The sequence below is a fragment of the Hemitrygon akajei genome, chromosome 4 (assembly GCF_048418815.1).
Source record: "Hemitrygon akajei chromosome 4, sHemAka1.3, whole genome shotgun sequence".
Classification (NCBI taxonomy): Eukaryota; Metazoa; Chordata; class Chondrichthyes; order Myliobatiformes; family Dasyatidae; genus Hemitrygon; species Hemitrygon akajei.
In genome coordinates, this window is record NC_133127.1 from 58103096 (window position 1) to 58117893 (window position 14798).

The 14798-nt window shown below is 41.8% G+C and overlaps 1 long non-coding RNA gene across 1 annotated transcript in view; it reads right to left on the minus strand.

Annotated features, from left to right (window-relative positions):
* Positions 1-1385: 1385 nt before the first annotated feature.
* The window catches only part of LOC140725913 (uncharacterized), a 32408-nt gene continuing 18995 nt past the window's right edge, over positions 1386-14798 (minus strand). The window contains exon 2 of the long non-coding RNA XR_012098511.1: positions 1386-1641. This is a non-coding gene — a long non-coding RNA (uncharacterized lncRNA). The remainder of the gene's footprint in view (positions 1642-14798) is intronic.

Below are 14798 nucleotides of genomic sequence, written 5' to 3' on the forward strand. Positions count from 1 at the left end.
ACATCACTTAACACACATTTCTTCCTGTGCCAATATAAACTGCATCTCAAAGTTCCACACTCTTTCTCCTGGAGTAGAAATGTCAAATATCAGAAGACATGTATTTTGGATGAGCAGGGGAAAGCTTAAAGGAGATTTGTGGAGCAAATCTTTTAGATGCAGAACGGTTTGCCAAGTGTAGTGGTGGAAGCAAATATGATAGCGTTGTTTAAGAGGCTTTTAAATACACATGAATTTGCAGAAAATTAAGGATATGGGTGATGCACCATCAATAACTCTCGGGGATGTGAGGCGAGATATAGGCTTTTATTGGCTGGAAGAAAGAACAAGCAGCAGGTGACCACCACACAACATCCTGGAGACTGAGGCCGGGGCTGTGTCTCCAATCGCCTTTATACAGGGGTCTGTGGGAGGAGCCATAGGAGCAGTCAGCAGGGGGGCGTGTCCAGGCAGGTATATGTAGTTCACCACAATGGGTCAAATATGGGCAGAAGATATTTAGTTCAATTTGGGATTGAGTTCTGCTCTGATATTCTGGGCTAGTCCCACGATGTATTGTTTTACGTTTTAACATACTGCCTGTTAAGGACATTGGTCTGAAACTTTTTGCTGTTAAGAGCTTCAGTCTGTTTCTCTTGTACAGGACGTAGTGTTGTGCTGAGGAGGAACCTTTGGATCTGTTTCCCTGTGGTATGACTCCATGATCCTATGACACTGATTGCAAAGACAAAAACAAAAAGATCTTTTCACACACAAGCTGTACATTAATACCTTTATGATGATGTAGCTATGCACTTGGTATTGAAACTGATTACTGTTGATTATATAACAGGGGACACAGAGAGTACAATCAAGCACTGCTATTGAGCATAAATGGTTGATACCCAGTTCCCTCTTCTGGAGAGGTAATTTTCATCTTTGTGTCTCTTTGGCACCAAAGACTCATGTGGTGGTGCATTTGAGGTGGCCTCCTTCCTATTTTTCATTGTTTGATCTGAAATGGAGGAGGTGTAGGATGCTGAGTGAATGGTGAATTATTCAATATCTTTCCTTATGAGGTTTGACATAGCTGTTGAATGGTGCAGTGATGTACTCTGGGTGATGTCAAAAATGGTGGTGGGCAGGTGTCTGCAGTTCAGGATTCAAAGTTTAAAGTGAATTTATTATCAAAGTACATATATGTCACCATATACTACCTTGAGATTTATTTTCTTGTGGGAATTCACAATACAGCTGTGACCCTCAGGCTCAGCCAGCATGTGTTTGTCTAGGGGAAGACAGTTTCTGACCCTGCCAAAGTGAGAAATCTCGTTTGTGTGGATGCTGTGTGATGTGTTGCCTGGTTACAAATCTGCACCGTAAAATATCTGACAGTACACCATATGCAATTAAAGGATTGAACTTTATAAATCTTAATCTGAATATAGGATTAGTAAAGAAAATAAAAAGAAAAGGGACCTATTTTAAGGAGAAAGTGCACATTGGAGCTCACTGATATGGCCATTCATCAACTATTGACCTCCTCCAAGCTTTGCCGATCTTCGGACCCTCACTCCCAATCCACTCCATCCAGTAGCATACCAGCTCACTCCGCATGCGTCTTCCTTCTTCTTCTCTCGCTGGCAAAAGACCGTGAAGTTCCTGCTCCCAGACTCACAAGAAAGAACAACATTCCTCTCATTAGATAGCCCCACATTCCAAAGTGCCGTTATCGCTAGTCATAAACCAAACATTACTGCTACAGAGAAACCGTTACATTAGCAGGGAAACCTTACAGTGTGTTACACAGTAGATATAAGAAACACAAAATAATTGGCATTCATTTCTAGAGGTATAGAATATAGGATGAGAGAGGTGATGCTGAGGCTCCAATGGCACTCGTGAGACCACACTTGGTGTACTGTGTGCAGTTTTGGACTAGTTATTTTAGAAAGGATATACTGACATTGGAGAGGACTCAGAGAAGATTCACAAGAATGATTCCAGGAATGAAACGGTTACTATATGAGAAACATCTGGCAGCTCTTGGACTGTATTCCCTGGAGTTCAGAAAAATGAGGGGTATCTCATAGAACCATTTTAAAAGGCCTGAACAGATTAGATATGGCAAAGTTATTTCCCATGGTAGGGGATTCCAGGACAAGAGGGGACGACTTCAGGGTTGAAGGACGTTCATTTAGAACAGAGATGCAGAGAAATTACTTTAGTCAGAGGGTGGTAAATCTGTGGAATTTGTTGCCATGAGCCACTGTGAAAGCCAAGTGATTGGATGCATTTAAGGCAGAGATAGGTTCTTGATTAGACAGGGCCTCAAAGGGTATGGGGTGAAGGCAGGGGAGTGGAGATGACTGGAAGAATTGGATCAGCACATGATTGAATGGCGGGGCAGACTCGATGGACTGAATGGCCTACTTCTACCCCTATATCTTATGGTCTTAAAAGAATCAATGAAAAACTACACAGAAACAAAGGCAGATGTACAACCAATGTGTAAAAGATGACAAATAGTGAAAATACTAAAAGAAAAACAAAATAGATAAATAAATAATATTGAGAACGTGAGTTGCAGAGTCTTTGAAAGGTTCCATAGGTTATGGAATCAGTTCTGTGTTGGAATGAGTGAGGTCATCTACCCTCATTCAGGAGCCTGATGATTGAGGGGTAATAACTGTTCTTGAACATTATAATGACCTAAGACTCCTGTAACTTCTTCCCAATGGTAGAAGCAATAAGAGAGCATGACCTAGATGGTGAGAGTTTTTGATGATGGATGCTGTTTACCTGCAACAGCACTCAGTGTAGATGTGTTCAATGGTGGCAGGGCTTTACCTGTGTTGGACTCAGCTGTATCCACTACTTCTTGTAAGTTTTTCCATTCGAGTGCTTTGGTGTTTCCATGGTGCAATGAGTCAGTGTACTGTTCACTGTGCATCTGTAGAAATTCGTCAAGGTTTTAGATGATGTGCCGAATGTTCGCAAATATCTAAGAAAGTCGGGGCACTGTGGTGTCTTCTTTGTAATGGTACCCATGACGGATCCTCTGAAAAAATACACAAAGGAATTGCCCCTCTGCAGCTCTGATCGTCTGCCTCAGGACATCTGGTTTCTTTCTCCTGTTATCAATAATCATCGCTTTGGTTTGAGGACGCTGAGTAAGAGGTTGTTGTGGATTTAGCAAGATTTCTGAACTCCCTCCTGTATGCTGGTTCATTACCACCTTTGATTCAACCAACAACAGTGATGGTAGTGTTGTAACAGAAAGCAAATTGGAGTGGATCCTAGTCACTGCCAAGGCAGGAGTTGATATGCTTCATGATTGGATGATGATCATTGTGGCAAGTGGCAAGTTTGTGCTAACTACACCTGTATAAACCAGCAGTCTTTTCACTGGTAAACAGCTCAGCTCAAAGTGTTGTTGGATGATGACAATTCTTTCAAAACTGAACTACTCAAGTCTTGAACTTCTCAATCCCAGATGGGCAACTCAAGCCATCTCCTACAGATCCTTCTAATAATCACCCTGGCAGGGCTCCAGCTTCCCATGTACTGCTTGGCCCCAGTACAAAGGAACATCCTCTGACATTTATTTCAGTGACAGTAACTTCTACTTCCTCTTTGTAAATCTGGGACTTTCTTCCTCTTCTCTGTAGCCTCTCACTGTGCTATGACCAGAAGACCATAGAACATAGTAGCAGAGGTAGACCATTCAGCCCATTGAGTCATACAGCTCCATTCCAGCATTATTCCTGTCAAACTCATTCTCCAGCCTTCTCCCCATAATCTTTGATGCTCTGACTAAGCATAAAACTATCATCCTCTGCTTTAAATATACCCAAGGAGTTGGCCTCCACAGCTATCTGTGGCAATGAATTCCACAGATTCACTACCCTCTGACTAATTAAACTTCTCCTTATCTCTTTCTAAATGGATGTCCCTCGATTCTGAGGCTGTGCTGTCTGGTCCTGGATTCCTCCACTATAGGAAACATCCTTTCCACATCCACTTTATCTGGGCCTTTCAATATTCAACAGCTTTCAATGAGATCCCCCCTCGTGCTTCTAAACATTAGCGATTATATGCTCAATGTCATCAAACACTTCTCATACATTAACCCTTTCATTCCTGGAATAATTCTTGTGAACCTCCTCAGCACCCTCTCTCCAAAGCCAGGACATCTTTCCTTGGACAAGAGGCCTAAAACTTCTCACAATACTCCAAGTGCAGTATGACCAATGCCTTATAAAGCCTCAGCATTACATCCTTGCTTTTATATTCTAGTCCTCTTGAAATGCATGCTAACATTGCATTACCATAGAGTCAACCTGCAAGCTAACCTTTAACAAATCTGCACAAGGACTCTCAAGTCCCTTTGCACCTCTGATTTCTGAGATTTTTCCCCGAATAGGGAAAAAGTCTGTGTATGTCCAAACAGCTCCCTGTACTATATAGCACCTGCCACTTCTTTGTCCATTCTCCTAATCTGTCTGATTCCTTCTGTGGACTCCCTCCTTCCTCAATACAAACTGACACTCCACCTTTCATTGTATCATCTGCAAACTTGGCTACAAAGCCATCCATTCCATTATCCAAATTATTGACATATAACGTAAAAAGAAACTGTCTCAACACTGACCCCTGTGGAACACTACTAGTCACCAGCAGCCAGCCACAAAAGGCACCTTCATTTCAATTCTTTGCCTCCTACCAGTCAGCCAATCTTCTAACCATCTTAGTCTCCTTCCCGTAATGCCATGACTCTTGTCTTGTTCAGCAATCTCAGGTGTGGCACCTTGTCAAAGGACATCTGAAAATCCAAGCGTACAACATTAACTGACTCTCCTTTGTCTATTCTGCTTGTTGTTTCCTCAAAGATTTCCAGCAGGTTTGTATGGAAAGATTTCCCCTAAAAAAAAAGCTGACTTTGGCCTATTTTATCATGTGCCTCCCAATATCCCAAAACTTCATCCTTACTAATAAACTCCAGTATTTTCCCAACCACTGAAGTCAGGCTAACTGGCCTAAAATTTCCTTTCTTCTGTCTCCCTCCCTTCTTAAAGAGTGGAGTGACATTTGCAATTTTCCAGTCCTCTGGAAACATTCCAGAATCTAGTGATTCTTGAAAGATCATTAGTAAATGGCTCCACAGTCTTTCAGAACCCTGGGGTGTAGTCCATCTGTCCAGGTGACCTATGTACCTTCAGACCTTTCAGCTTCCCAAGGACCTTTCCCTTTGTAATAGCAACTTCACTCACTTCTGTCCCTCGACACTCTTGAATTTCTGGCATTCTGCTCATGTCTTCCACGGTGAAGACTGACACAAAATACTTACTAAGTTCATCTGCTATTTCTTTGAGAACCCCCCCCCCCCCCCCAATCACTACTTCTCCAGTGTCATTTTTCAGTGGATCGATATCCACTCTCACTTCTATTTTACTCTTTATATATTTGGAAAAAAAACTTTTGGTATCCTCTTCTATATATTGACTCTATCACATTTCATCTTTTCTCTTCTTATTGGTTTTTAATTGCCTTCTGTTGGTTTTTAAAAGCTCCCAAATTCTCCAAGTTCTTGCTATTTCTGCTGTATTGTATGCCCTCTTTTTGATTTTGTGTGTTGTGGCACTATAGAATATGCTGCTTCTAACTGGCTCTTGTAAAGACTGTTCCATAAGTACTTTTAAAGAGCAAACACGAGGAAATCTGTAGATGCTGGAAATTCAAACAACAACACACACAAAATGCTGGTAGAACACAGCAGGCCAGGCAGCACCTATAGGGAGAAGCGATGTCGACGTCTTGGCCCGAAACATCGACAGCGCTTCTCCCTATAGATGCTGCCTAGCCTGCTGTGTTCTACCAGCATTTTGTGTGTGTTGTTGTTCCATAAGTACTTAAGTACTTTCCTATTGCCACACAGTTGAGTGTAAACTCATCAGGAGCACTTTGACTACCTACTTTTTTAAGAAACTGTTTTAGTACTCCTTGCAAGGTGCTAAAGCCCCTGTAGCTCTTTCATACCTACTTTTGAGTGAATTGTGAATCATTTAGTTCCTATGAATGTTGTTTTTTTATCGTGAGAAAAGATGTGAAATATAATTTGTGGGTAAATGTTTCTGCTTTTGAATAAAGGCAATATCAGTTTGAGCAAAATTTTCAGGCATTGGACTTCCACGAGACTAAATTCCAATGACCCTAAAGCAACTAAACTTTGCACTGAAACGTAACTAAAATGTGCAGAAGGAGAGGGGGTAAAAGAAAATAAAAGAGATTATTCACAAAACAGCAGAGGAACTTGTCAGATTTTCGAGGCTGAAATTCTGTACAATTCATTTCATTGGCTATAGTTCCAGCAGGAGATGGCAGAGTGTTTTTCTTTTGCAGTTCACTATAGGAGCTACAATGCAAACCTAGCGGAATGTCTTTTCTCTCCATGTCATCCTTTAGTTCCCCTTCCTCCAACCATGATTAGAAATATATCCAGCCATTGGCATGGTACAAATGTTTTGATAATGAAAAGTTTGAAGGAACAGTGGGCAGATTTATCCCTGGGTGCATTTAGTATCCAATCTCCTTGAAGAAAATTATGTGTGTGTGTGTGTGTGTGTGTGTGTGTGTGTGTGTGTGTGTGTGTGTGTGTGTGTGTGTGTGTGTGTGTGTGTGTGTGTGTGTGTGTGTGTGTGTGTGTGTGTGTGTGTGTGTGTGTGTGTGTGTGTGTGTGTGTGTGTATCACATTAAATGAGTGCATTTCATGCACGAACACTGCTGCTGTATCCACAGTAGTTAAATTTTTGTCTGAGTTTTTGTTGCTGTTCTACTGTAACTTTGTCAGAAGACCCAATTACACACAACCTGCTTATTGTGAAGGTACTACTGAGGAGTATCAGTCCTATCAATAAGTTACTGAATAAGATTTTTGGAGGTGTCCTACAAGTGCAGTGTCCTGCCCAAAAATAACTGGTATTTTAATGTGTATATGTGGTGGGTGAGGTGGGGATGGAGTTACAAAGAAGAGACACCAAAAACTTAATTTCATGTTGCCAAAGAGCTTTGTACCCTTTACTGACTCGTGGTAACATTAAAAAGTTAGTGGACAATGACCTGAAGAGTTTTGCATAGCATTATCACTTTCTTACTGATTCTCTGCAGGTGCAGCATCAGGTACAGGAGCCTGAAGACTCAACATTTTAAGAATAGCTTCTTCACATCCACCATAAGTTTTCTGAATGGACAATGAACTCATGTAAACTGCCTCACTTTTTTTGCACTCTTTTTGCACTAGTTTCATATATATAATTACAATAAGAAATATTTATATCTTATTGTAATTTATCGTTGTTTTAGTTATGTATTGCACTGTACTGCTGCTGCAAAACAACAAATTTCACAAAATATACCAATGATATTATACCTGATTCTGAACCTGAGACCATGATTATAATATTGGCATAAAAGATGTTGTGTAGACAGAACTGCAAATTACTACTGCAATACACAATGGAATACTGTGGGCACTGACTGCTCAAAGGAAGTGGCAGGTGCAGGCTTGAATTTTGGCCACAAGCAGGGCAGGATAAAAATCCATAAATATAAGTGAAAATTAAGCAAGAAAATCCATTGGCAGGAGGAAGTCATTTAGCAGTATTCTGCAAGCGTTTCTGTGTTAACTGGAGAGAAGTGCATCTTGTATGTTGTATGCGATCATGAAGGAGGCACGCCAGTCACTCTACTTCATTGGCAGCTTGAGGAGATTTGGTATGTCAGCAAAGACTGTTGCAAATTTCTTTAGATATATATCTGGTGGTGAGCAATCTGACTGGTTGCATCACAGCCTGGTATGGTGCCTCAAATCCACAAGATTGCAAGAGGCTGCAGAGGGATGTAGACTCAGCCAGTTCCATCGAAAGTACGGCCCTCCCCAACATGAAGGACATCTTCAGGAAGCAGTGTCTGAAGATTGTGGCATTGCCATCTTTAAAAATGCTCACCATTCAGGACATGCCATTTTTGTGTAACTACCATCAATGGAGGAAGGAATTACTGGAGTCTGACGACTCTCAGTCAGTGTTTTAAGAACATCTTCTTTCCCTCCACCATCAGATTTCTGAATGGTTTATTAACCTATGAACTCTACCTCATTATTCTTCTTTTGCATTATTCACAAATTTTGTAACTTGTAGTAATTTCTTAGCCTATGCACTATACTGCTTCCACAAACAACAAATTTCATGATGTATTTCAGTGCTAATAAACCTGATTTTGATGTTAATGTTATGATGACTTAATGTTAATAGAATACTGGGCAGTACAATATAACCACACAAAGAAACTTGTCCCTATTTTATAGACTCTATATAGATATGTTCACAGCCTCTGAAATTCTATTGACTTCAATAGGAGAAATTTCAAAGGGATAATGTAAAGTAATGAAAAACCATTACTTTAAGTTGTAAGTCACTGAACAAGGTCAGCAAGTGTTTCTGCTACAACTAGAGAGAAATGCATCGTCCTGTAATCAAGCGTGATGCCCATGATCAACGTAACCAACATTGCCTGCTTGTCTTAATGTTATTACCACATTGGCTGATGCAAAAGAGCCACACTTAGACACTTGTTCCCGTTAGGTAATTTAAACACACTATATTTTTGTGTTAGTGCATTGCTCTCTCTGCCTCTGAAATACATTCTTTGAATTCAATGGTGAGCATTTACCAAGACAACACAGATACTACACATTGCGTTTTGGTGTTTCTTCTAGGATGCATGAACTTTGGTGGGAGAACTCAATGCATTGGTACAACCATATGGCACGCATAGCCCATTGTCCAGTGATAGATTGAGCCTGTAACCTGGATTGAATTAGTTTTAAAGGCACAAATATCTGACACTAAGCAAAGAAAAATATTGAGAGACAAGAGGTGCTTCTCCCATGAAAAATATAACCCTTAGAAGGTATTAGCCAAAAGACTTGAGTAATTAGAATAGAAATAAATGGTTTCATACTCAGCACATCATGTGATCACAAGTCTTCACAGTATTTGAGAGAAAACACAAAGACAATGCATCTGTTTTCTTCCAGAAAATGGTGCTTTGCTCTTGGCAGACATGTTGAACCACTTTCACCACTTATGTTAAATGTGATGCACCATCAATAACTCTGAGACGTGGGTTAAGGTAGGGGGGGCGTGTCCAGACAGGTATATGTAGTTCACCACAAAATGCTTACCTGTTTTGTTTTTCATATATTTGACTTATCTCATTTCCTTCACCTATTGTTTATTTTCTTCACCTCTTAGAGTCATATTTTGAATCTACCCTGGTCTAATCAGGTTCTGTCTCGGATGGCATGTGAAACACTGTATCCTGGGTCATGCGACAAGAATAAACAAATACCAGAAGAGATTAAGCGTAAAATGTGAAGATAAAAGAAATAAGGATGGGGGGAGTATCTGATTGCTGCTTTGAGCTTCGCTCATCACAGTGTGCAATTAAGGACTTGTCACATTACAATCTGGGTCAGGCATCCAGATGCTCACATATAGGAACACTACATTTATGTGTAATTGCACTTAATCAATTATGTAAGAGATAATAGTCCAAGGAAATAACTGAAGTTGATTTATAATAGATATGTTTAAGATGGATCTAAACAATTTTGTGTTGTAAATATGCCTTTCTACTGTGCATTGAAACCCATTGATCTGACCTGATCCGCGATTTCAAGCCTACACTTAGGTATATCATTTGGGAAAAAATATGCTATAAGTTCTGTGCAATCTATTCCAGACCTTGCCTCTTGCTTTCTTTAAATTTTCATCTTAACACTTACCTTTTATTTGACACTTAGCCTGGGGATTACTTTTGGAATAGAATTTGAGAAGTTAAACTTGCAGGTTTATGGAGCAATCTCAAGGCAGAAAGCCTAGGCTTTTCTATTTGCCTGTATTATGATGCTAGGCTATTAGCAATTACTTTATATATGTGGATTCCTGCAGGGAGTAAAGTCTTGTGAGCAACAACTTGCACTTGCATTGCAGTTTCCAGTATAACGTGAGTACAAGTGACACCACCAATGATGGGTCTTGTCCAGTGTTCATCAAACTTCCTTTGACACTTTCCTTCCTATTTTATTCCTCCTCTCACAACCTCTCATTGGTCTGTTTATTACTTTCAACCAACTTCTTTATGTAAAGTTAAAATTTTCCTCAACAGTTTTTAACTGATGTAAGCAGGATGAGCTCTTTCCCCTCTGAAATTAGAGAATATTAACTATAAACAATTTGCATTTCATAGATAATTCTCTCCTCCCTCCCCCCCATATCATTATGCATCTTATGATACTGTTGCTGGGGTGAAAGAATTGGTCTTGAAACATTCTGAGGTGTAAGTGAATTGCATAATTAAATCAGTCCTGATAAAGGGTCTTGGCGTGAAACGTTGGCTCTTTATTCCTCTCCATAGATGCTGCCTGACCTGTTGAGTTCCTCCAGCTGCCTGACCTGTTGAGTTCTTCCAGCATACTGTATGTGTGTTACTCTGAATTTCCAGCATCTGCAGAATCTCTTGTGTTTTAATCAGCTGTTGTTAAGGACTGCCAAAATGTTTTATTCAAGATCGCTACAAGACTCCACTATAAAACAGAAATTTCCCTGGTGTACTGATCCATCTTTAGAGATCTAATTGATGATATGTGGTGAGCAAAAGATATAAAGAGGTGAGAAAAGCAATTGTATTGAATCTGTGTTCTGGGCAGTGCTACCTTACTGCCCCCACATTTGATACTGGAACACAGCCAATGATTCAAATTAACAAGGCTACATTATTAAATAATAGAAAGGTTCACAATAATGGTCAGCATTCTGCTTTGGCTTCCTTTCAGACAAGCACACCCATGCTGTCTAGTTCTCTATTAAAATATTGGTATCACAACATGGAGAATAGCTCAAATGTTACCAATCTTAAAGGGCTATGCATTCAATATTACATAATCCACATACATGTGCTTCAACATTCCTTGGTAACACAGAAACATTTAATTGTCTGGCAATATTTGGGGTAATATACATAGTACTTTTCAGGACAATAAACTCAGTCTAGAGTTGGTGTAGTATTTTTCTCAGGAGAGGTTCTTGATCTTGCAGAGATGCTGGAACCGGGAGCAAAAAAAAAACTGCTGGAGTAATTCATTGGGCCAAGTGGCATCCATGGAGCAAAAGGATGAATTGATGATTTGGGTTAACACCTGCTTCAGGACTGAGAGTGTAGAGTTGATATAGCCAATGTAAGAGGTGAAAGAAGAGTTGAGGCAGGGGTTGGTAGGGGATAGGTGGATCCAGGTGAGAAGGAAGATGATGCACAGATGGAGCCAGGTGGGGGACACAGTGACTGTAGATAAAAAAGAGAAAGTCTGTAGATGCTGGAAATTCAAAGCAACACACACAGAATTCTGGAGGAACTCAGCAGGCCAGCTAGCATTCATGGAAAAGAATAAACAGTTGCCATTTTGGGCTGAGACCCTTCCTCAGGATTGAAAAAGAAGGTAGAAGATGCCAGAATAAAATGGTGGAACTAAGGGAAAGATGGGTAGCTGGAAGGTGATAGGTGAAGCCAGGTGGGTGGGAAAGGTAAAGGGCTGAAGAAGAAAGAATCAGATAGGAGAGAAGGATGGACTATAAGAGAAAGGGACCCAGGAGGAAGTAATAAGCAGTTGAGAAGAAGTAATGTGTCATAGTGGGGAATGGGGGTGAGGGGGATTGTTTACTGGAAGGAGGAGTTGATATTTACAGTATACCATCAGGTTGGAAGGTATCCAGACAGAATACAAGGTGTTGCTCCTCCATCCTGAGGATGAACCAAAGTGATGGAACGGGAATGGGAATTGGAATTAAAATGTTTGGCCACTGGGAAGTCCCACTTGTGGTGATTGGTGTGGATGTGCTCGACAAAGTTGTCCCCTAATTTATGATTGGTCTCACCAATGTAGAAGAGGCTGCATCAGGAGCACCGGACACAATAGACGATCCCAGCAGATTTGCAGCTGATGTGTTGACTCTCCTGGAAGGACTGTTTGGTGCCCTGAATGGAGTTGAGGGAAGAGGTGTATGGACAAGTGAAGTACTTAGGCCGCTTGCAGGGATAAGTGCCAGGAGGGAGATTAGTGAGGAGGGGTGAATGGACAAGGGAATCGTGGAGTGGGAGGGGGAGGTAAAGATATGTTTAGTGGTAGATGGCAGAAGTTGCAGAGGATAATGTGTTGGATGCAGACTAACTGTGGATGATACCTGGAGGTAGAGAGAGACATGGAGAGAAAGAAAGGGGGGCATATGGAGATAGTTTTGTGGAGGGGAGAGGGGTGGTAGAGACAGAAGCTGGAAAGTGATAAGTGGAGACACAAGAAACTAGATGCTGAAATCTGACAGGTAACAAACCAGATTAGGGAAGGATGATGGACAAATGGAGCACATTAAGGTAAGTGATAGGACAACCAGAGGTGTAGCATGTGTGCTTGGTGGATAGAACCAGGCAGGGTAGGGGAAGGAAATCGGATGATCTTTGTGGTGGGGGGTTTGAACAAATGGGGGAGACAGAGAAAGGAGCTGAGGGAGCGTGGGTTACTTGAAACTGGAAAAATCAATGTTCATACCATTGGGTTGTAAACTACCTCGGCAGGATATGCAGTGCTATTCTTCTGGCTTGTGTTCGGCCTCACCCTGGCAGTGGAGAAGCCAAGGACTGACTGATTGCTGTGGAAAAGGAAATGGAGATCAAAATGGCACGTAACCAGGACAGGGTGGTCATGGCAGACTGTAGGTGTTTCACAAAACATTTGCTTAGTCAATACCTGGTCTTGCTGGTGGTACAATGAGAACACTAAATATGGCAGACAAGTTTACAGGAGGTGCACATGATGGAAGAGGTACATATGAATATTTGTATGACATGAAAGGGCTATTTGGGTCCCTGGGAGGAGGTGTGGCTACAAGTGTTCCTCATCCTTCAGTTGCAGTGGAAGGGATTCCAGCAGATGGGGAGGGCTGGATGGGAGGAATCTTGCAAAAGCAGAGAGTTACGAAGAGAGTGGACCCTGCAGAAAGAGAAGGGAAGAGGAAGATATGACTGGCAGTGGATTATTTTACAGCTGACCGAAACGACAAGTGACGTGAAGGCCAGTAGGGTGAAATATATGGAGAATGGGAACTCATCCCTCACCTACTTCCCCAGTCACACCACTCCCTGTCTTTTCTTTACACTGTTTATCTTCTCTCACCACTTACAGTCTTGAAGTAGAGTTTCACCTTGTTATGCCTGCAGCCCCCTCCTTTGTGAGAATCGCAAGATCACTATTGGGTTGGGTCAGGGGACCCAGGAAATGAGAGAGAGACGTGCAGAATGTCTCGTTCCCCGGCGATGTAAAGCTACGGGACATGGCCATTGTCTCTTGGAGACAAATTTGTAGATTGAGATACTATGCTACGTGAACGCCCTCAGGCAAAGCGGGCTGGGTGAGAAAGAGATTGCATCACCCCAACCTGATTGACATCTACGACCCTGCGAGTCAGGATAAAAGAGGGTCTGTAGGAACAGCCCCTCAGACGCACCAGAAGAAACGCTAGCGATCCCGTAATAGCGGGAAGCCATTTGAAGGAGGCCACGTGCGTTCAGTTCCGTTGCCTGGAACTGGTGGCTGGTACCACGGAAAACGGCTTTTAGCTAGCAACGGGGAAATCAACTCCCCCGACTCAAAGGACTGGCATCATAAAAGACCTGGGCAAGTTTAAACCGTCTCTCTCTTAAACCCAAAACACTGCAGCTTGAACGAACTAACAGTGACTGTTATATTTCCATCGGACAATACATTATCCCCTAGACAACGATAGAGCTATTTTCTCATTGATTACTATTATACCCGCGCTTTTAGATTTAGTACTGACGACGTATATTATCTGTATGTTTGCATTAATCTTATTTTTGTGCCCCTTTATCAATAAATACTTTTAAAAATAGTACCATCAGACTTCAACGGACCTCTCTATCTTTGCTGGTAAGTGACCCAGTTACGGGGTACGTAACAATTGGGGTTCTCGTCTCGAGATTTGATACCAAATTGGAGGGCCAGTGAATCAGGCTTGTAAGTCCAAACTTGGATCTGGTTACGCGGGTAGCCAGACGGGAAACCAGCAAAGATGGACGTGGGGGAATTTATAGAAAACCCGACTCTGGAGGCGCTGGAGGCGGCCACCAAATCAGACTTGATAAATTTGGCGAAGGGGTTAAACCTCGCAGAGGTGAGGTTGTCAATGAAAAAGCGGGAGGTGCGAAGGGCAATAACTCAGTATTATATTGGGAAGAATGTGTTTACAGCTGAGGTATTGGAAAATATCCCTGAAAAGGTACCAGCTAGTGGGACGGCTCAGTTAGAGTTGGAGAAATTAAGGTTGGAACATGAAATTAGGCTAAAGCAGCTGGAAGCAGCTGAGAAGGAGAAAGAAAGAGCCGAGAGAGAGAGAGAGAGACGGAGAAAGAAAGAGCCGAGAGAGAGAGAGAGAGAGAGAGAAGGAGAAAGAAAGGGCCGACAAACAAAGGGAGCATGAGCTCCAGCTAAAGGAGTTAGAGCGGGACCAGGCTGAGAAACAAAGGGAGCATGCGCTCCAGCTAAAAGAGTTAGAGGTGAAACGGGAGCAGGACAGAGCTGAGAAGCAAAGAGAGCATGAACTTCAGTTAAAACAGCTGGAAGCAGCTGAGAAGGAGAAGGAAAGGGCCGAGAAGGAGAGGGAGGCAGAGAAACAGAGGAAACATGACTT